Source organism: Caretta caretta, chromosome 1 (assembly GCF_965140235.1).
Source record: "Caretta caretta isolate rCarCar2 chromosome 1, rCarCar1.hap1, whole genome shotgun sequence".
NCBI lineage: Eukaryota > Metazoa > Chordata > Testudines > Cheloniidae > Caretta > Caretta caretta.
Window position 1 is genome coordinate 6,637,318 of NC_134206.1, and position 23,885 is coordinate 6,661,202.

The window sequence follows — 23,885 nt, forward strand, 5'->3', positions numbered from 1 at the left end:
GAACAGCCTTGCAGCTTTTTGCATGGCCCCTTGTTTTTTAACTAGAGACGGAACAGCTACAGACTGGGTGTAATAGGAAACAATCTCCACGTTCCTTCTCCTTATTGACTGCATCAACAAGAATAGTGAGATTGGAGCAGCCACCAATGTGGCTTTTTATTAGCCAACATCTCACCTGTCCCCTGGTTCTCCATGAACACATTCAATTTTTAAATGCTGCTGCCTGCCTTGGTTTGCTTCCACCAGTGCATTTCCCTCCCTCAACAGTGTTTGGGGACAACCCACCATCCATTGCTCCAGGTCTTAGACGCCACGTGAACTACCCTCTACACAGTGGAGATCAGTAGCTCATGTCTTCTCAGATGTAAGTGTCCAGGATGGAATAGGTGGCCCATGTTTTTCATGTCCAATGTCAGCAGTTCTGGATCCAGGTGATAAACTGACCCTTTATTTCATGGACACCCTGATTATTCTTGCATGAAGGTGTTTGCTTTTCACACTGTACACGATTGGGTTCATCAGAGGTGGGACCAGCAGGTAGACATAGCCCAGGAGAATCTGAAGCAAGTGAGAAGAGCTATTCCCAAATCTGTGTATCACAGACAAGCCAATTTCTGGTATGAAGAACAGCAGGACAGCACAGAGGTGGGAGGCACAGGTGTTCAGGGCCCTAAGGCACTCCATGGGGGACGCGACGCTCAGCACTGTTTTAATGATCATCACATAAGAGAGAAAGATAAGCAACAAATCCAACCCAATGGTTAAGAGTTTAACAGACAAGCCATAGATGCTGTTGACTGTGATGTCCGAACAAGCCATCTTCATGACCTCCTGCTGCAGGTAGTAGGAATGGGAGAGGACATTGTCTTGACAGTATCGGAACTGTTTCAGGAGAAAGGGGAGTGGGAATATTAGGGCCATTCATCTTAGCACAAACACCAGTCCCATTTTGGATATTCTCAGTGGAGTTAAGATGGAAGCATATCTCAGTGGGTTACAGATCGCAACAAAATGGTCAAAGGCCATCAGCAACAGCATGGAGGATTCGGTTAATGAAAGTGAGTGGATGAAGAAGACCTGGGCAAAACAGGCATCCAGGCTGATCTCCCTAGAGTTAAACAATTATATGCCCAGTATCGTTGGCATGGTGGATAGTGATAAACCAAATTCTGTGTTGGCCAACATGGAAAGGAAAATGTACATGGGCTCATGGAGGCTTGGATCAGTTTTTATAATGAATAGAATGACTGAATTTCCTACTATTGAAATAACATACATGAAGCAGAAGGAGATAGAGATCCAGAGATAGATATCTTCCTCCCCAAGTATCCCTGTGAGAAGGAACACTGCAAAGTTGAATTTAGTGTCATTGACAGATGACATAATATACCAGGCTGGTCTGAGGAGTTTTGAGCTTTCCTTCCTGAAAAGAAAAAGAACAGGAGACTAGATGATATTTAATGAGACATCTTTCTGATCTCAATGGAAGACTAGAGACTCCCAGGAGCTGAAGAAGATCAGCAAAAATATTTTCTTGGATTTTCACCACCAAGAAGAAGATAGGCATTGCCAGATGGTATCAGACCTGTAGTCAATATAGCTGAGTATCCAGGGGCCAGTTCCAGATGCTTCAGAGGAAGCTCCAAGAAGCTCTGCAATAGTTAGCTATGACATAACTTGCTCCCAGGGACTGTTTTCCCCTGACACCCACTAATTAGAGACATATTTTATGGTATAAATCAGGAAGGTTTAAAGCCCTTACAAGACCCTTTTAAAAACTCTCATTACTGTAATTGAATTTTCTGCTTAGCCATATGAATATCCCATCCCTCTTTGAATCTCTCTGAGTTCTTGGCCCCATTGATATCTTGTGGCTGAGAGTTCCACAGCCTACTTTAGCACTGTGTGATTTTACAATTATGACTTTACCACACATACAGTTTTTTGCCCTCCATGTCTGAGTGTGCCCCATTGTATCATGACGTATGTAAACACATGGCAAGTGCATGGTGAAAACGGTCATTGTATTCGTCTGTCCTGCATAGAAGCTATTTAGAAACATGTTTCATTGCCTCATTATATACATTTTTTATTGCATCCACTCCTGAGAGTCCAAATTATGTCACTGCCTCTTTCCAGGATATTGGATAAATTCTCAGGTCCAGGTTCTGAATTCAGCACCATTGACGTCAGCGGCATCACTCGATATTTACATGTGTAAATTCAATCAGAACAGAGCTGTATTAACTTTCCCTTACCAACTGCTCCCGGTGATACAGTCTGACTCCCCAAGGATCCCTTCAAGAGAAGCTGAAGTGCTTTCCCTGGCCAGCATCGACAAAATTTAGAAAGTTTGATCATCCTGCAGGCTTCTCTGCCTCCTCACAGGACCTGCATCCTCTCCCCATGCAAGGGTCTATATATACCTGGCAAACACAGACAGTTACTTTAGCTTCGGGGGGGGGGGGGGGGCGGGGTTGGCTTCACACATGGCTGAATAGTGCAAACACTAGGTTTTCATTAATATCTCGTTGAGTGCGGAAGTTACTTCAGACATGCTCTTGTAATAGGTGACGGGCAAAAATTACATACAACCACTATTGCATTCCCCTTTCCTGGATCTCAGATGCACTCTTTGCTGAAACACAGACCAGCAGTTCTGTTCTCACAGGACTTTTTGGAAGGTATTCCACAGGTATTGCAGAGGCATTGTGTTCATGACCTTGAATGTAAGTGTTAGAAACAGCTTCTGGTCAGTTACCAGGAGACAGTATCATGCAACTGTTCACTGAACAACAAGAGTTAATAACACAAACCCATTGCAAACGTATGTGGAGCACTTCTGAAATATGTTCTGAAGCAAAAGACATTAAGCTGTAAAGTTTCCATTGCTCCTTCCTGTAGAGATTCCAACAACTCTGCTGCTGGCTTTCAATATACACGCATGTCATGACAGTTTGATTGATAAAATTTGTCACCTTCAGAGGTGATTCATGAGGTTGGAATGGGACTTAAAATGTAGCATCTCTCATCTGGATTTCTTCAGAACCTGAACAGATTACGCATTTCAGCCCTCATTCAGTCACTTGTCAGCAAACAGAAGTCTAGTAGCTCCTCTGTCCCTGGGTTAATAACTGACTGGCTCTCCTCAGGTTCTGTTCTGTCAGTCTGTAGCCTGTCTCCAAAGTGGTAACAGGCCTTGGGATCAGTATGAAAAATATTCATCCCCTGAGCTCTCACTCTCTAGTACAGAGTAACCCCAGCATGGTTAACAAGAAATAGATTTCAGAGTCAATTGAATGAGAATTCATTGAAATGGAACTTCGTTTCACACATGAAAGTAGTCTTCTGGACTTTCTCACTCTGACTGTCTCTGTCCTGTATTCATAAAATACATACCACCAGGGAATGGTATCGGGACAGACAAGGAGCTGAGCTGCCATAATGAATGTGTACGTTAAACACAGTTCTGGGAATGTTTGCTGTACTGCTCTATTGGTTTAACTATTGGAATGTTTATGTCATGTCTATATTAGGTTAATCCGATATGTCTGCTCTTAGTTTAATAAGAGGCTGCTGGAAAAAAGGAGGAAGGAAAGTAACAGCACAAGGAAAGTCATCTCACAGTCTGTCCAGAAGTGGGGCAGCTGTTGCTGAGAAGCTCTTCAGACTGATTCTCACAGAGACTGCTGGAGAAGTCTGAAGGCCCTCGGCCTGCCTGGATCCCCATTAGAGTTTCAGGGCTTGGAGTCCAGACAGTGTACAGACAGTTCTTTGAAAATCATCTTATTCTCCCATGATGCATCCGATGAAGTGAGCTGTAGCTCACGAAAGCTCATGCTCAAATAAATTGGTTAGTCTCTAAGGTGCCACAAGTCCTCCTTTTCTTATTCTCCCATGTTACGCTTTCTTCCTACCGTTCAAATTGAACAGTATTTTGGTTCGGGAAGGCTGGCTGGTCACTTGTCTCACCACTAGTCACAGCCTCCCAGAGGGAAAAAGCACAGGTGCATAGCCCACTCGGACCTGCTATGCAAGCACAGTCAACCCGCAGTGTGCTGTAGCCCAGGGCCCAGTCTGAGGGTGGGTGCACTGCAGGATTCCACCCCAATAAAAGGCAGGTTATGAGGCCTGACATCTGGCACTTGGAGACCAGAGAGGGGGCAGAGATGCCGGTAGCCCTGGAACTCTACAGGGCAGAGATTCTAGAGACCTCAGCCAATCAGAAAACAGAAATATGCCCTGTTGGATCTGTTACCACAGAACAATGCAGCTCTGAATTCCTGCCTTCACAATAAAGTCAGAGAATAAAATAATTGAAAACGAATTTGCTGATAAAATTTCCAGGAGCAAATAAACTTGAGATGATTTGGGAACTAGTCACTGATATTCCATGGGGTCTCCTCTCTCTCAGCCCCTGGCAGGATCGGTCCCAGAGCCCATGGCACTGATAGAAAAGGGACCTCTTAAGAAATCCTGACTTGAGGCACTGGGGTTTTAACACTCTGAGTTCTCTTCAAATCTTAGATTTCTGGGTAGCCTGAATAACCCGTTGTGGAGCATGGGCAGATACAGAGGAGGGGTTCCCAAGCTGCCTAGTGTTCCCTTACCTCCAGCTCCATCACTGAGTCACCCCAATCACCCAGCTGAGTCCTCTGACAATGCACAGAACATCTGCAAATGGAAACAGCTTGCAGCCTTTCCCCTTCACTTTGCATTTTAAAGATAGTGAAACCTGCCAACGTACCCAATTCCTGCTAGAAGGGGAGCTGCTGAGACTATAGGTCTTAACCCTAAACGACAAGGAGTCATCAGAGAGGTTGCATGGGCAGCAGGAAGTATCTGTTCAGATAGGGAGGGAACTGCCTTTATGAAGCATGTATGCAGATTCCCTTGGGGCCTACTTGGCCATCAGGGAACCTCAGCTGCTTGACTTAGTGTGCACCAGCTGTAACCCCCATCACGGCCAATGGCAAATTGCAGGAGGCCAAATCACAGGGGATGTGCAATGATGCTACCCAACTGGAGTGCAGCACCAGCCCAGCTGCAGACTCTATTCCTGGAATCCGGGCTTGTCATCACTGTTCGTATGGTTCCGATTAGTCACATGGCTACCTCAGGGGCAGCCTAGAGGTAATGATGATGCTGTCACAGCTGTGATCTTGCTGAAATAAAATAAAATATAATAATAATATGGGGCCTCATTACTCCCTTTCCTGCATTACAAACCCAGGGTGCAAGCCAGGGACTCCCTACATGGAAATTTCCCTCGGATCATTCCAGGAGTGGGGTCCCTTCCCTTCTCCCTGAGGAATGAAAAGAGGGACACAGAATTCAGGGATCCCCAAAGTTATGCACAGATCTGAGTGATTTATTCTGAACAAGGCCCATCCACCCACAATTTCTCTGCCTCTACATCTTCTCTAGGACCTTCTCCAACTCCCGGCTAGCACAGGCTTATCAGAGATGTGCTACCAGGGCCTGTCAGAGTAGCCACTGCCCACAGGATCTGCTGAAATGGGGTTGTACAGGGTGGAGGTGGCTGCACACTGATGGGAGGGATGGTTAGAGTAGCTGATGGGCATAATAACCCAGCCCTAGATGAGTCAGGAAGTTTCAACCTTTCCATACCCAAAGTGCAGCCAGAGACTCCATCAGTGCAACCTTCATTTATGTTACAAGGAAGAGGCAGATGAAAAGCCTCCAATTATTCTTGGGGATCCAGGTAGCTGCAGTTGGGCAGCATCATGGGCAGCTATCTATTTTCTGCAGCAGCCCATCCATCAGTTGAACAACTGAGGAACATATGAACAGCCATATTGGGTCAGACCAATGATCCATCTAGCTCAATTTCCTGTCTTCTGACAGTGGCCAGTGCAGACACTTCAGTGGAGTGAACAAAACAGGGCAACTATCAAGTGATCCATCCCCTGTTGTCTGCTCCCTGCTTCTGGCAATCAGACATTTAGAGACACCCAGAGAATGGGGCTGAGTTCGAACCATCTTGGCTACTAGCTATTGTTGGACCTCTCCTCCATCAATTTATCTCATTTTTTGGGGACCAGTTATGCTTTTGGCCTTCACAACGTCCCCTGGCAATGAGTTCCAGAGGCTGCCTGTGTGTTGTGTGAAAAAATACATTTGTTTTAAACCTTCTACCTATTAACTTCATTGAGTGACTCCTGGTTTTTGTGAAGGGGTAAATAACACTTTCTTATTCACTTTCTCCACACCACTCATAGTTTTATAGACCTCTATCATATCTCCCCTTATTCATTTTTTCCAAGCTGAAATGTCTCAGTTTGATTAATCTCTCCTCATATGGCAGCCGTTCATATCCCTAATCATTTTTGTTCCCCTTTTCTGAACCTTTTCCCATTCCATTGTTTTTTTAGATGGGGGGACCACATCAGAACACATTATTCTAGATATGAACATACCTTGGAGTTATATAGAGGCAATATGATATTTTCTGTCTTACTATCTATCCCTTTCTTAATCATTCCCAACATTCTGTTTGCTTTTTCGACTGCCGCTGCACATGGAGTGGATGTTTTCAGAGAACTGTCCACAATGACTCCACGGTCTCTTTCTTGAGTGGTAACAGCTACTTTAGATCCCATCATTTTCTATGTATAGTTGGGATTATGTTTTCCAAAGTGCATTACTTTGTATTTATCCACATTGAATTTCATCCACCGTTTTGTTTCCCAGTCACCCAGTTTTGTAAGATCCCTTTGTAACACTTTGTAATCTCCTTTGACTTAAGTATACTGAGTAGTTTTGTATCTGCAAATTTTGCCACCTCATTGTTTACCCCTTTTTCCAGATTATTTATAAATATGTTGAACAGCACTGGGCACAGTGCACATCTCTGTGAGACACTATTAAACTCTTTCTCTTCTAAAAACTGATAATTTATTCCTACCTTATGTTTCCAATCTTTTAACCAATTACTGATCCATGAGAGAGCCTTCCTTCTTATCCCATGACTGCTTATTAAGACTCTTAACAGCCTTTAGGGACCTTGCCAAAAGCGTTCTGTAAGTTCAAACACACTATTATTTCTGAATCACCCTTGTCCAGACGCTTATTGACCCTTGAAAAGAAATTCTGTTCTTTACTATAGTTTAAACCAATTTGCACAGAAGTTTGGCTTACTAGCCTATATTGTCAAGATCACCTCTAAAGCCTTTTAAAAATATCAGCATCACATTAGCTATGTGCCAGTCATCTTGTACAGAGCCTGTTTTAAGTGATGGGCTATATTCCACTATTAGTATTTCTGCAATTTCACATTTGAGGGTTTTTTTCGGAACTCATGGGTGATACCATATGGTCCTGGTGACTTTTTACTGTTTAATTGATCAGTTTGTTCTAAAACCTCCTTTATTGACACCTGGGAGCGTTCCTCAGATTTGTCACTGAAAAAGAATAGCTCAGAACTGAGAATCTCCCTCGCATCTTCTGCAGTGAAGACAGGTGCAAAGAATTCATTTAGCCTCTCTGCAACAGCCTTACCTCCCTTCTGTGCCTCTTTTGCACCTTGATCAATTAGTAATCCCACTGACTGTTTGGCAGTTTTACTGCTTCTGATGTACTTTGAAAAACATTTACTGTTAATTTTTTTTACTTTTGCCCTTCAGATCCCTTGAACTTTGTGCACATTATCACCCAGCCCAGTTCAACAAGTATGAGTCACACCCCAAAACACTGGATTAAAATAATAAGTTTTTAAAATATGCTAATGTGGGGTTCATTTTCATTTGGTTTCTGAGCCTTTGGGGTCACCTGATTCGGGGTTTCTAGCTTTTCTGCAACATACTTTTTAAAATAAACTCTTCTAAGAAAACTGAAATCTGAGATTCCTGTGTGGTCTCTTGACCCCAGATGTTGGGGCTTTCAGAAAGACAGGAAATAGTGCAATACTTCCTATAAAATCTCAGGAGTTGGTGCTGCTGGCCATATCTCAAGCGGAGCATCCACAAATGAAAGCACTGAGCGTTAGTTAGTGGACATTACTGGTCACACAGTCCATCAGTGGCAGAGATGCTGTGTTCCTCTGCATTGGGCTACAGAGTCCCCATTGGTAAGGATGAAGGTTACGCCACAGACAACCGGACATAACATGGATGGGCTAGCGAAGTCACTGGTTCCTCAGGCACAGCTCAGAGGATCTCCTCCTCTTTCTCAAGCATGAGACATGCACACACCGGCTAAGCAAGGCCATGAACATTTTAAATAGAAAATGGCATGACTCCAGCCCAGCTCCAGATGCCTGCTGCTAGCTCCACACTGGACACAAACAACCCCCTCCCCAGATCCAGTGACCCCCAAACTTGTTGATCTTGGAAATTTGGCTGCAGGGAGTGAGGTCGATCTCCAGTTCTACAGCAGCTCTCACTGCTCGTGGAGTGGGTATGGGTGTCAGGATCAGACCAAGGGGCAGCCCATCAGGGCTCTGTTCAGCCAGGCAACACTCTCCAGATCCTTCACTCTCTGAAAGCACGTCCTGATTCCCCCTCTTACTGCCGGGCTGCAGAAGGGGCCAAGAACTCCCTCTTCAAAAGGGTGCTGTGCTAATGACAAGCTTCATCTCCAAGGGGTGTTGGGAAGAGTTCACGTTCTCCACCCAATGCACCAAATGGTCCGTATGGGGCTCACAGAGCTGAAATCTCTCTAAGGCACTTAGCTGCGGCCCCAATTATTGTAACATCCGAGCGCCTCGCGATCCGTAACATATTTATCAGTACCACACGCCGTGCGGTAGAGCCATGCTACTAACACCACTGATCAGATCTCAAGGATAGAAGGTACCACTGTGATCCTCTATTCTGACCCCCTGCCTAGCACAGGCCAGAGACCTGCCCCCAAAATAACTCCTAGGGCAGAGCCGTTAGAACAACCCCCTGCCGTGATGTAACAATTCTCGGCGATGGAGAATCTACCACGGCCGTTCATAGATTGTTCCAAAGGTTAACCACCCTCACTGTTAAAAAAAATACACCTTAGGGTATGTCTACGCTGGCAGAGTGTTTCCGCTGAGCGTTTCATTGCTCGGGAGAGGGGTAGCTCAGTGGTTTGAGCATTGGCCTGCTAAACCCAGGGTTGTGAGTTCAATCTTTGAGGGGGCCATTTAGGGATCTGGGACAAAAATTGGGGATTGGTCCTGCTTTGAGCAGGGGGTTGGACTAGATGACCTCCCGAGGTCCCTTCCAACCCTGATATTCTATGATAAGAAAGAACACACTGTTGTGTGTTCACACTGTCTTCCACTGGTGGCATAGCATGTTCAAACTTGCATTTCCAATGAAAGGAGTGCTCTGTGGGTAGCTATCCCATAGTGCAGCTCTCCCCCTTCTGCTGCTACGTCTTGCAGGAGAGCCGAGGGAATTGTGGCACATCATGGGTGCAGGCTCAATGCCCCATAATGCATAGCTTTCTGTCCCAGTATGCCATGTGCTGCCATCTTCAGTTCAAGGCATTTTTCAATGTCCTTTGTTTTCTGCTTTCCCTGCCACATCTATCTGCAAGTGTGGATCCCACACTGCTCTCCACTGTTCTGCTCGCTCTCACCAACACTTCATGAGTGGCAGTGGAGTTATTCCTGAAATTACAAAGACAACAGCAGTCATGGTTGCCTGACATGGTGTCCGACATGGAAAGCAGCAACACTAGATTGCTTTTGGCATTCATGGAGGTGCTGAACATAGTGGAATGTCACTTTTGGGCTCAGGAAACTAGCACTGAGTGGTGGAATCGCATAGTTATGCAGTCTGGGTTGACGCGCAGTGGCTGCAGAACTTCTGGATGTGGAAACCGACCTTCCTGGAACTGTGTGCTGAGCTCGCCATAGCCCTGCAGTGAAAGGACACCAGAGTGAGAACTGTCCTCTCAGTGGAAAAGTGTGCGGCAATCGCAGTATGGAAGCTGGCGACTCCAGACTGCTACCAGCTGGTTGCCAACCAGTTTGGATTGGAGAAATTGACCACTGGGGCTGTGTTAATGCAAGTGTGCCAGGCCATTAATTGCATCCTACTGTGAAAGACATGACTCTTGGAAACAAGCATGACATCGTGGATGGCTTTGTGGAAATCAGTTTCCCTGACTGCAGAGGGTGATAGATGACATGCATATTCCAATTCTAGCACCGGACTACCTTGCAATCAAGCACGTCAGTCAGAAATGGTACTTTTCCATGGTTTTGCAGGTGCTTTTGGATCACTGTGGGTGTTTCATGGACATTAATGCACACTGGTCCGGAAAGATCCATGATGCACATATCTTTAGGAACACTGGCCTGTACAGAAAGCTGCAAGCAAGGACTTTCTTTCCAGATCAGAAGATCACCATAGGGAAAGTTGAAATCCTGGTAATGATCCTGGAAGACCTGACATACCCTGTAATGCCATTGCTTATGAAGCCATACACGGGAAACTTGCATAGCAGGAAGGAGCGATTCAACAGCAAGCTGAGTAGATGCAGAATGACGGTTGAATATGCATTTGGCTGATTAAAGGTACACTGGTGATGCCTTTATGGAAGGCTACACCTGAATGAGGAAAATATTCCCACAGTTATAGCTGTGTGTTGCACACTGCTTAATATTTGTGACAGGAAGGGAGGCAGGTTTACTCAGGGGTGGACTGCTGAGGCTGGATTCCTGGTTGCTGATTTTGAGCAGCCAGATACCAGGGCTATTAGAGGGGTGGAACATGATGAAATAAGAATCAGGGATGCCTTGAGGCAACACTTCGAAGGTGAAAACAAGTAACGTTTGTTGCTATGCTTGAGACTGCAATGCTTAATTGCATTTGGTACGCTAGGAAGCAGTTGTGAATGTTAAGGCCTAGGATTCAATTTAAGGAATTATTAAAAGTGTCTGTTGAATTGCAGATGACATGAGGTATCATAGCTTGTGTGGAAACAAATAAAGAAATTTACAATTGAAAAAAAATTGCTTTTATTGCCAAATAAATCACAACACCACACGCACACACATACACACTCTAATTTGAGGTGGGGGAAAGAAGGTACTCGGGGGCTTATTATCATAGGTGAGTGTAAGTCCAGTTTCATTTTAAAAGCAGTCGGCCAAGATGTAGTGTGGAGGAAAGTGCAAAGTGCCAGAAAGTGGATAGGATGCACAGGGGAAGTTTCAGGAGTGGGCAGAAAAGAATTCATCTGCTGAAGAGGAGGGCAGGCATGCATCTGCTCAGTCTGGAGCATAAGGAGGAACTGCAGCATGTCAGTTTGGTGCTCCAAACATTTATCAGCCTCTCCGTGGTGTCCCTATGGAACCCATAATTGTCTTTTCTGTCGCACTTCTCGCTTTCCCTTTTCTCAAAAAGAAAAGGAGGACTTGTGGCTCCTTTGAGACTAATCAATTTATTTGAGCATGAGCTTTCGTGAGCTACAGCTCACTTCCTCGGATGCATCCGATGAAGTGAGCTGTAGCTCACGAAAGCTTATGCTCAAATAAATTGGTTAGTCTCTAAGGTGCCACAAGTACTCCTTTTCTTTTTGCGAATACAGACTAACACGGCTGTTACTCTGAAACCTTTCCCTTTTCTGTCTCTGAGAACAGGAGCACCTCACGGAACATGCCTTCCTTCCTGAATCTCATGCATTTTCTTATCTGGTGGAGTTGCTCGGCTGCTGTGGGAGGATGGCTTTCTGTGGAGCTACAAGCAACAATTAACAGAAGCACTTTTGTTAGCTACACACAGAGCATTGATACACTGCATTAAAATACATCACTGGTAACATACCTATCTCTTTCCCGGTGACCAGGCAAGCCCACATGAGCCAGAAGATCCCAGGACTTATGAGTGAACCTAGGGGCAGGGATTTATTGCACAAATGCAATGTGAAACGGTCACATGGAACTTATGGGGGATAACACTCTCAACTTGCCCACAAGTGGCGGTCACTATGGAAGATATCTCACTCCAGAGGGTAAGCAGGGAAGCAAGGGTGCATCCGCTACACGCTTGTGGCTTCCGACCTATGCTGCTTTCCTGTGTGCAGTTTTGGTCCTTGCCCAAGTAATTGCAGAATGGTACGGGAAAGTTTCTCTCAGTGGTGCAATGAATAAAGCAACTCTGCCCAGGGACCTGTGACAGAGGATTGACGAGTACCCCCAGGAAAGTTTCCTAGAGATCTCTGTGGAGGATTTCCATGAAATCTCAGAGTGTATCAACTCCCTGTTCCACAGTACTGCTTAGCTGTGTGGGGAAATGCCCAGCACACAGAAACAAGCCAGCCTTGTACATTTCTCTGCCCTCGACTTGCTTCAGAACTTCACAAAGCAAAACCACTTATCAGAGGTCTCCTCTCCTTCTTCTGATTCACCAGAGAGTGACTGCAGAGACTGGCTAGACACCTCCAGAGTGGAGAACAGCTCCACATCTTCCTCAACTTCCACCTCTTCATCTATGACTTCCTCCTCTTGGCTAGGTCCACTTTCCACTGGGTCCAGAACCACCAAAGCATCAATGGGCTCTTGGAGTTGGAGGTGGAGTTGCCACCTATGATAGCACCCAACTCCCTATAAAAATGTCAGGCTTAGCACCAAAGCAAGGTTTTGCCTCCCTCGCCACACAGAAGGCATGCCTTGCCTCCTTCATCTTTGCTCTGCACTGCATATCATATCACTGTCATATCCCTTTTCGCACAAGTTGTGTGCAGTCTGGCTCAAAGTATCAAAAACCCTATGGCTGGGGTGCAGCTGGGACTGGACACCCTCCTTTCCCCAAACACTGAACAGATCCAGTAGCTCAGGAGTGGTCCAAGCAGGAGATTGTTTGCTGAGTGGAGTTGCCATGGTCAGCTGGACAGATAAAATATGAGCTCTCCACACTGAGCAAACAGGAAGTGGGATTTCAAAATTCTTTATAGGGGAGGGGCATGTAGTTGCTCACCCGGGGGCAGGGCAGCAGAGTTGAAACTGCTGACTGGAGTGGTCAGGATGGGCATTGTGGTACCTTCCAGAGACCAATAACAAAGCTAATATCAAGCACAGTGTTTACACTGGCAATATGGTGCTACAGCCTCAGAGCAAAAAGCCTTGTGACTCTCCTCGGGGTGGGTTTTATTACAGAGATACAATTGAGGAATTTCTGCACAAAAAATGGTTTTTCAGTGTTTACATGTCTGCAGTTTCAGCCACAAAATCTGCCATTTGGCAAAAAAAAAAAAAAAACAACCTTGTCAGTGTAGACCAGGCCTTAGTTCCAGTCTGAATTTGTTTAACTTCAGCTTTTACCCATTGGATTGTGCTATAACTTTCTCTGCTAAATTGAAGAGCCCATTGTTAAAAATTGGTTCCTCATGTAGTTATTTACAGACTGTGATCAAGTCACCCCTTAACCTTCTCTTCGGTAAGCTAAATAGACTAAACTCCTGGAGTCTATCACTGTAAGGCAGGTTTTATAATCCCTTAATAATTCTCGTGGCTCTTCTCTGACCCATCTCCAATTTATCAACACCCTTCTTGAACTGTAGACACCAGAAAAGGAAACACTATTCTATTCCAGAAGTGCTCACAACAGTGCCAAATACAGGAGTTAAATAACCTCTCTGCTCCTACTCCAGATTCCCATGGTTGTACCTCCTGGTTAGGCAATCATGTATAGTCCATTCCATTGTGTCATCAGTCCTTTGCCTTCGTTTACTCAGCCTTTTACCCATGCAATTCCAAAGAAACAATCCTGGGCAGGCCACCATGATCTAAGGAATACCATTTCCTCCAGTTCTTATCCATAGCAGTCCATCTGGTCTTGTTTCCTTATCTGCTGACTCTCCACTTTTTCCAAGGACACACAACAAAAGTGTTTAATACAAAGAGAGTTCTGACCACTTGACCTTTAAGTTCTCACTTTGGTTTCCAAAATGCAGGTCAACGCAGGTCATGCACTCATGTTCCAGACACACTCCAACCACACTAGGCACCATGACCTGTAACATATTACATGGATATATAGGTTATATATAGATATATATAGCTATAGATATATATACACATACTCCAACAAGGAAGCTAGTTCCTCTGAGTCCCAGGCTAGCACTTTAACCCCTGAACCATCCTTCCCCTCTGGGGCTAGTGGCTGGGGATGGAGCGGCTGGCAGCTCAGCATGCTGAGATTACCAGAAACTCAGGGAATTAAACTCCTGTCATATCACTAAACAGGAACCCAAGAGCAATTCCTTTTCCAGATGATGACACAAAGTCATGCTTTCCCCAAACCTATTGAGGGAAAAATCCATTGGCCAGGGCACAGAGCAGAGTCATAGTGGACAAGCAACTCCACATGAGCTCCCATTGTGACATAAAATGGGCTAATGTGACCCATAGGGACATAGGCCTGAAAAGAACCTCCTGGGTCAATGAGCCAATTTCCCTGCTATGGCAGGTGACCCTCAGCATATCATCCAGTGCATAAACCTGTCAAGCTCCATCCTAAACCAGCTGGCTTGTTTTCCCCACACTGCTCCTGTTGGGCGGCTGTTCCATAACCCCCCTGCTTGGATGGTCAGAAATCTTCTTCTCCTTTCCAGCCTCAGTTTACTCCTGGCCAGTTTCTCCCCATTTGTTCTTTTGCCAACGCTGTCCTTTAGCTTCAAAAGCTCTTCTGCCTCTCTGGTGTTTAACACACACCACTCCCCAATATACTTATAGAGCACTCAAATCCCTCCTCAGCCTGTATTCTGTTAGGCTAAACCAACCAAGCTCTTTTATTCTCCTCATAATACAGGTCCTCCATTGCCCTGACCATTCTAGGAGCTCTTCTCTGCACCTCCTCCAGTTTAAATTAATCTTTCTGGAATAGGAGTGACCATAATTTTACACAGTTTGCCAGATGGGTCTCATTGGTGCCTTGTACAAGGATATTAATATGTCCCTATCTCAACTGACACATTCTAGGATCTCATCTGCCTAGTTCACAGCCACAACACATTGGTGGCTCACAGTCACCCTGTTGCCTGATTTTAGGAGGTTAATATTATTAATTTTGATAGTATGGGTTATAGGTTCACCAATTAATCTCATCAGAAACTAATAAGGTTCTTGTCCCAGAATCAGGCTACACAGAGTTTGCAAAGGACCCTTGGGGGTATGACAGGACACTCACACTGAGACAAATATCATCTTAAAAACTTTTATTGAGAAAAATTGAATAGTACTCAAATAGTAACTAAAGGGTAAAATAATCAGAGTTACAAAGGAAGCACTTTTATTCTAAAGCTATATTATACACTATAAAGCTTTTGTTTAATATATATTCACACCCTTCCTTGATAACTTGGTGGTACGAAACAAAGGTTCAGGTGCCTCAATTCTTGAGTGGAAGATACAGAGCTTAGGAGAAGGTAAAGCTAAGAGCTATTGAAGCTAACTTAGATTTTCACATAACTAACTGATTTAAAGCTTAAAAATTAAAATGAACAGACTAATAAACTCATAAATGAAGAATGAAGAAGCCTGGAGCTTAGAAAACTTAGTAAATAAGATCTGGAACTCAGAGGCTCAGAAGTGCAGAAAAACAAATTCTCTTGGCAAGTTGGGTCACCCCTTCTTATAGAGCATGGGTGCTCGGGCCCTCCTTCTAGATCCAAATTTATTCTCCCCACCCACAAAAATGTTAGGGTACACTTACTCCATAGGCTGGTATGTTTGTATGTGGTGACATATGCATACATATTAATGACATTAGATCGTTCTAACGTCCATTACTTTTGTTTTGAGTGGATCGTTATATTGGATGCAACTTGAACAAGTTGCTCCTCTGAATGCTGATTAGCACTCAACAAGGATAGATGCTGGCTCAGAGGAATTTGGATTGTCACAGTAAAACCAGGATATATAGTCTCTTTACCCTGTAAACCAGATTCTTTCCACTCTTGCAGGGAATCTCAGAATTCTCTCACTCTTCGAGCTGGCTACAACACCGCATGTATGTTAAACGCTTATTACCAAGCAGGTCCGAAAGGACACTTCAGTTTCTTCCCTTCGGGAGCTTGTGACCAGAACTATACAGTCACCCCCAGCCTCCTTAAAACAAAGATGTTTATTAGCAAACAGAACAAAGCATTAGAGAAAACGGTTTTAAAATAACAGGCAGCTGTCACACGTCTACACTGATCGCTGCAACCTAAGTTAGACAGGCTTTGCTCTTGAGTTAGAGAACCAGAACTGGCCAAAGGTGCAGGAATCACGGGGCTTCCCAGAAGCCAGCTGTCACAGGAGGCTATAGTAGGCAGCCTTTTATAGACCAATGCCAGAGGTGTTGCTCTGTGGGACCCTGACACAGCCGCATCCTTTTCTTTTACTCATACTCTCCCCATACTGCTTGATGGGGGTCAGCTTTGGTTCAGGCTTGCTGAGCCCCATGCATCTCCATTTCCCCTGGGGCCCCAGACCCTGCCCCATCTCTTCCCACTAGGCCCTACCCCCTTCTCCTCCACTTCCCCTGAGGCTCTGCACCCTGGCCAGTTCAGAACCAGCCCATGCGAAGAACTGTCTCAGAAGCCCAGGCTGCTGTGAGGAGCCTCAGACTCTCCACCATCCCTGGACTGAACATCATGGGAGGCGGGAACACAGGCTGGGGGCTTCTCTTGGGCCCCCAGCTCCTTGCCCAGGGTAGGCAGAGAGTCTGGAGCTCTTCACAGGTGCTCTAGCTCACTGGGCCGCTTTTACCATGGCCTGACACTGGCTTCTGTCCTGGAGATGGGGTGGAGCCTCGTATATTTGGGAGAAGCAAGGATGGGGTCTTGGGGAAAATGATGGGGCAGAAGAGAGGCAGGGGCAGGGTCACAGAGGGGACACGGCTTCTATATATGTCTCGCTTTTGTCTTTTGAAAAGGTGGCCACCCTACACTGAATGGGCTGGGCTGGGATAGGAGCTAGCTGTGCCTCTGTGGGGGAGCTGAGGACCATTTCCACCCCTGCAGCAGGGGAAACAGAGGGGAGGAGGAGGGAATCTGGGATTGAGTCTCTTGCCAGGACTCCTGTGTGTCAGACACTCACTCCCAATGCAGCTCTGCTCTGCCTTGGTGGGGAGGGGGCTCAGCATGTGTGCTGTATGCAGAGCCATCAACAGCTCTGCCACCATGGCTTCTCCTGGGGCTCTGGTGTTAATCACGTCTCTGACATGACTCAGTCACAAGGACCTGGCTGAGGGCGTGGGGGAAGGGTGGGTGTCCGTGCCCCTTGAATAGCCCCTGCCCACAGCTGGTGCAGCCCCCATGGATCACGCAGCTCCCAGAGCGCCCAGGGCCAGGATTGCGACGGCAGAACAGCCCTGCAGCTTTTTTCATGGCCCCTCAATGTTTAACCAGAGACGGGACAGGGACAGGCCAGGTGTAATGGGAAACAACCTCCACATCCCTTCTCTTTATTGTCTGTATCGAGAGGAATTCTGAGGTTGGAGCAGCCACTGATACGGCTCTTTATAGGCCAGACTCCTATTGGTGCCCTGGCTCTCCACAAACATATTCAATTTTTAAATGCTGCTGCCTGCCTTGGTGTCCTTCCCCCACTACACTGTCCTCACTCACCAGTGGGTGGCGACAGACCCTATCCCACTACTCCAGGCCTTAGACCCCTGCAGGACCTCTCTCTACAGAGTGGAGATCAGTAGTTCATCTAATCTTGGATGTAAGGGCCCGGGATGGAACAGGCCCATGTTTTTCATGGGTCATGTCACCAGTTCTGGAGCGAAGTGATGAACTCACCCTTCACTTGAAGAAGACCCTAATTATCCTTGCACGAAGGTGTTTGCTTTTCACACTGTACACGACTGGGTTCATCAGGGTTGGGACCAGCAAGTAGATATAGCCCAGGATAATCTGAAGCAAGTGAGAAGAGCTGTTCCCAAATCTGTGTATCACAGACAAGCCAATAGCTGGTATGCAGAAGAGCAGGACAGCCCAGAGGTGGGAGACGCAGGTGTTCAGCTCCCTGATGCACTCTTTGGGGACGTTACACTCAGCACAGTTTTGAGGATCATCACATAGGAGAAAAAGATGAACAACGAGTCCAACCCCACCGATAAGAGTTTAATAGTGAAACCATAGATGCTGTTGACTGTGACATCTGAACAAGCCATCTTCATGACCTCCTGGTGCAGGCAGTAAGAATGAGAGAGGACATTGGCTCGACAGTATCGGAACCGTTTCAAGAGAAAGGGGAGTGGAGATATTAGGGCCACCGATCTTAGCACAAACAAAAGTCCCATCCTGTATATTCTAGGTGGGGTTAAGATGGAAGCATATCTCAGTGGGTTACAGATTGCAATGAAGCAGTCAAAGGCCATCAACAAAATCACAGAAGATTCAATGTATGAAAATGAGTGGATGAAGAATAGCTGGGCAAAGCATGTGTTAGAGGGCTTATTCCTTCACCCACGTACTTCCCTGGTCCTTCTCGCATGAACAGAGAGCAACAATACCCGAAGTCCAAAGGTGCAAACAATTCAATGTTTATTGGGGTGAACTTCCAGCAAGCATGATTCCAGTTTCCTTCCTTAGTATCCTCCTTCCCAGCTCTGACACCACAGAGCCTTACACCTGTGTCCCCGTTCCCATTACTACCCTTAGCCAAACATGATTCCAACTTCCTTACTCCCATTCCCTGTTCCCATTTCCCCCTTTAGCAAAACATGATTCCAATTTTCTTACCCCCATTCCCTGTTCCCATCTCACACACCCACATGCCCACCCACACCCACACCCAGTCACTTCCTCATTGACTACAGGTTATATAGTAAAACTTGAGTTCTGCTTAGCTATACCTTAACCAATCATTTTCCTGAAATTTAACTAACCAATCCTAACATATTGTAACATGATTATGTATAATGACAAAACAATACAGAAGTGAGGATTTCACATCCCAGCTATTGATAAGTGAGTTCTTGCCAGACAGAATGCTATCAAACTAAGTTTCCTTTTACATTTTCTAGGCACTTCCCCTTCTCTGGGGGTGATAGGAATACAATCCTGTCCTGATAGTGCCTAACAGCCCAATAGCACCTTATTTCAATGTGACTAGTTTGGAATGTGAGGATGTGACCGTTCGCTTCCCAGCTTATGGCTGCCTCTGCTGCTTAGCCAAAGGCCTGAGCCTAAGCACAGGGCCACAAACTGTCACAGTAAGAGAAGGCCCTTACACCAGCAGACAGTGATTTCTTTCTTTTATACCTCTAGAACTAGCCAAGCGATAAGAATACACCTAAATTCTTAGAGTATAGGCCTTTACAGACAGGCCTGAATATCTATATCCTAACAGCATGCATCGAGGCTGATCTCCCTAGAGTTAAATAAGAATATTCCCAGTGTTGTCGGTATAGTTGATACCGATAAACCAAGTTCTGTGATGTCCAACATGGAAAGGAAAATGTACATGGGCTCATGGGGGCTTGGATCTGTTTTTGTAATGAACAGAATGACTGAATTTCCTACTATCGAAATAACGTACATTAAGCAGAAGGGGACAGAGATCCAGGGATAGACATCTTCCTGCCCAGGTATCCCAGTGAGAAGGAACACTGCAGATTTGAATTTGGTGTAATTGTCAGCTGACATAATGTAGTGGGCAGGTCTGAAGAGTTTTGAACTTTCCTTCCTGAAAGGAAAAAGAACAGGAGACTAGATTATATTTAACAAGACATCTTTCTGCTCTCAGTGCAAGTCTAGAGATTCCCAGGAGCTCAATGAAGATCAGCAAAAGGAGGTGCTGTAGTCATTATGAATAGGTTGGAATATGAAGAAGAGGCTGTTAGACATCACATTCTAAAGGCCATTACCCTCTGACCCCACTGAGGATTACCAAAAGAAACTACACGGTCGTGGAAAATTAACCACAAGTTGTGTTTGGATCAGAACAAATCTGAGGTTCCTGTATTCAAGCATGCACATACAGGGAGAGTCAGCTGGAGCTGCTCTGGCATAAACAGAAAATACAGGAGCTTATATTGCTGAAAACCACAATTTGTCAAACCCACTGCCTTCAACATCATTTTTCTTATTTGGCATATAGTGCAAGCTTTAACAGTAGCTTTCCCTTACTTGGAGTTTAGCAAAACCAAACTTTTCCTGTTATTGACGGGTGTTTTCTTTGCAGTGAAGTGATGAAGTGAGCTGTAGCTCACGAAAGCTCATGCTCAAATAAATTGGTTAGTCTCTAAGGTGCCACAAGCACTCCTTTTCTTTATGCAAATACAGACTAACACGGCTGTTCCTCTGAAACCTTTGCAGTTAATGTTTGTTTTCGAACTTCTAGGGGTTAAGGTTACATTTTTTAAGCTGTGCTGTTTGCAATTTTCAATGGAATTTTCCTCACTCTCTTCTTATGCTTCATATACACAGTTAGCTTTATCAAAGTTTTAGGCCTACTTGGGAAGTTTAGGCCTACTTGGGTCCACTAAATTTTTCCTCCACACCATCTGCTCAAGAAACTCCCCAAAGAAGCACAGGAACAAATCTACACTGACACACCCCTAGAGACCCGACCAGGGGTATTCTATCTGCTACCCAAAATCCATAAACCTGGGTATCCTGGATGCTCCATCATCTCAGGCATTGGAACCGTGACAGCACAATTATCTGGCTATGTAGACTCTCTCCTCGGGCCCTACGCTACCGGCACTCCCAGCTATCTTTGAGACACCACTGACTTCCTGAGGAAACTACAATCCTTTGGTGATCTTCCAGAAAACACCATCCTGGCCACTATGGATGCAGAAGCCCTCTACACCAACATTCCACACAAAGATGGACTACAAGCCATCAGGAATAGCATACCCTATACAATCATGCCAAAACTGATGGCTGAACTTTGTGGCTTTGTCCTCACCCACAACTATTTCAGATCTGGACACAATTTATACCTTCAAGTCAGCAGGACTGCTATGGGTACTCGCATGGCCCCAAAGTATGCCAATTTTTTTATGGCTGACTTAGAACAACACTTCCTCAGCTCTTGTCCCCTAATGCCCCTACTCCACTTGTGTTACGTTGATGACATCTTCATTCTCTGGACCCATGGAAAAGAAGCCCTGGAGGAATTCCACCAAGATTTCAACAATTTCCACCCCACCATCAACCTCAGCCTGGACCAGTCCATACAAGAGATCCACTTCCTGGACACTACGGTGCTAATAAGTGATGGTCACATAAACACCACCCTATACCAGAAACCTACTTACCTACATGCCTCCAGCTTCCATCCAGACCATATCACATGATCCATTGTCTACAGCCAAGCTCTAAGTTACAACCACATTTGCTCCAACCCCTCAGACAGAGACAAACACCTTCAGGATCTCTATCAAGCATTCTTAAAACTACAATACCCACCTGCTGAAGTGAAGAAAAAGATTGACAGATCCAGAAGAGTACCCAGAAGTCACCTACTACAGGACAGGCCCATCAAAGAAAGTAACAGAATGCCACTCGCCATCACCTACAGCCCCCAACTAAAACCTCTCCAGTGCATCATCAAGGATCTATAACCTATCCTGAAGGACGATCCCTCACACTCACAGACCTTGGGGGACAGGACAGTCGTCTCTTACAGACAGCCCCCCAACCTAAAGCAAATACTCACCAGCAACCACACACCACACAACAAAAACACTAAGCCAGGAACCTATCCTTGCAACAAAGCCCAATGCCAACTCTGTCCACATATTTATTCAAGTGACACCATCATAGGACCTAATCACACTAGCCACGCCATCAGGGGCTTGTTCACCTTCACATCTACCAATGTGATATATGCCATCATGTGTCAGCAATGCCCCTCTGCCATGCACATTGGCCAAAACGGACAGTCTCTGCACATAAGAATAAATGGACACAAATCAGACATCAAGAACTGTAACATCAAAAAATCAGTAGGAGAGCACTTCAATCTCCCTGGACACTAAATAACAGACTTAAAAGTCACCATTCTTCAACAAAAAAAACTTTAAAACCAGACTTCAATGAGAAACTGCAGAACTGGAATTAATTTGCAAACTGGACACCATCAGATTAGGCCTGAATAAAGATTGGGAGTGGTTGGGTCGTTACAAAACCTAAACATAATTTCCCCCATACTAATTTCCCCCTACTGTTACTCACACCTTCTTGTCAACTGTCTGAAATGGGGCACTCTCATTACCATTTCAAAAGTTATTTTTCCTCCCTTGGTATCCTGCTGTTAATTGGATTGTCTCATTAGACTGACCTCACAATTTGTAAGGCAACTCCCATTTTTTCATGTATTTATACCTGCTCCTGTATTTTCCACTCCATGCATCTGATAAAGTGGGTTCTAGCCCATGAAAGCTTATGCCCAAATAAATTTGTTAGAGTGCCACAAGGACTCCTCGTTGTTTTAGCAAAAACATAGTCGTGGATTTACAACACCGATAGGAAGATAGGCACTGCCAGACTGGATCAGACCTGCAGTCCATCTAGCTCAGTATCCAGTGGCTAGTTCCAGATGCTGCAGAGGAAGGTGGAAGAATCCCTGCAATGGGCAGCTATGACATAACCTGCTCCCAGGGAAAATTTCTCCCCAACACCCACTAGTTAGACATATTTTGTGATGTAAATCAGGAAAATTTAGAGCCCATCCGAGCTTTTTTTTTAAAAAAAAAAAATCCTCACTACTGTAATTGGATTTTCTGGTTACCCATATAAACATCCAGTCCCTCTTTCAATCCTGTTAAGCTCTTGTCTCCATTAATATCCTGTTGCTGGGAGTTCCGCAGCCTACTTGAGCACTTTGTGATTTTGCAGTTGTGACCTTCCCACAGACACCTTTCTGGCCCTCCACTTCTGAGTGTGGCCCATTGTATCATGACATGAGTGTAAACACATGGTCTGAATATAAGAGGTAGAAACAGCTTCATAGAACTGTTCACTGAACAAAGAGGTGATAGCACAAATTTATTGCTAACAATATGTGGAGCATTTCTGAAATACTTTCTGAAGCAAAAGCATTAATGTTACCACTGCTCCTTCCTGTAGAGATCCCAACAACTTTGCTGCTGGCTTTCAATATATATGTATGTCATGAAAGTTTGGTTTGTAACCAGAGGTGAAAGTAACTTAAATTTCTTACAAGTACTGTCGTATCGCAATCCCCCTTCCCACCTCCACTCCTAGACACTTTGCTTCATGGATCCCTTTGCCTGACTTTGATACTTAAAGTTATGACCAATACTCTGGAATAAAACTTGAATATTGGAATAAAAGCGTGAAGTAACCTTACAGAAACTCCCACATTGGCCCGTACAGCTGGTCTCACTGCTCTCCTTGTTCTTGATGTGGCAGGCTTTGAGATGAATGTGCTGCATGTCGGCCTTTTCCAAGACACAATTTCACATATGGCAGAGGATTCCACTGAGTAGAAGGGGTGTGAGAGGGTCCAGGGCAGGGTGTTGGGGTATGGGGGGGCTCAGAGCAAGGGCTTGGGGTGTGGGGGTGCAGGAGTCAGGGCAGGGGTTTGCGGAGTGGGGGAGCTCAGGGCAAGGGCTTGGGGGGTTGTAGGGAGAGTGAGAGGAGGGCAGCTGTGATCATGGTTGGTGACCCTGTCCTGCGCTGCTCCTGTTCCTGGCCAAATGGGAGATGTGGGGGTAGTGCCTGCAGGCCAGGCAGTGCGCGAAGACCCCCTGCTGCTTGCTTCCCCCCAGGGGCCACATGGACGTGCCTGCACGGCTCCCAGGGGCAGCATGGGGACAGCAGGACAGGCTGGGAGCCCCACACTGCCAGCGGGAGCCCGGCTGGGAGTGTGCGCGTGCCTTCAACTCCAGTGCCACGGCCAGTCAAGCCCTGGCACAGTCAACCTGGCTCCCAGCCCCTGCCCCGGGAGCACCGTTGCCCAAGCCCCA

The 23,885-nt window shown here is 45.6% G+C and overlaps 2 pseudogenes; both read right to left on the reverse strand.

Moving 5' to 3' along the window:
* Nucleotides 1-447: 447 nt before the first annotated feature.
* LOC125633337 (olfactory receptor 51G2-like) lies at nucleotides 448-1,383 on the reverse strand (annotated as a pseudogene).
* Nucleotides 1,384-17,739: 16,356 nt separating this feature from the next.
* LOC125633279 (olfactory receptor 51G2-like) lies at nucleotides 17,740-19,587 on the reverse strand (annotated as a pseudogene).
* Between the last annotated feature and the right edge of the window lie 4,298 nt (nucleotides 19,588-23,885).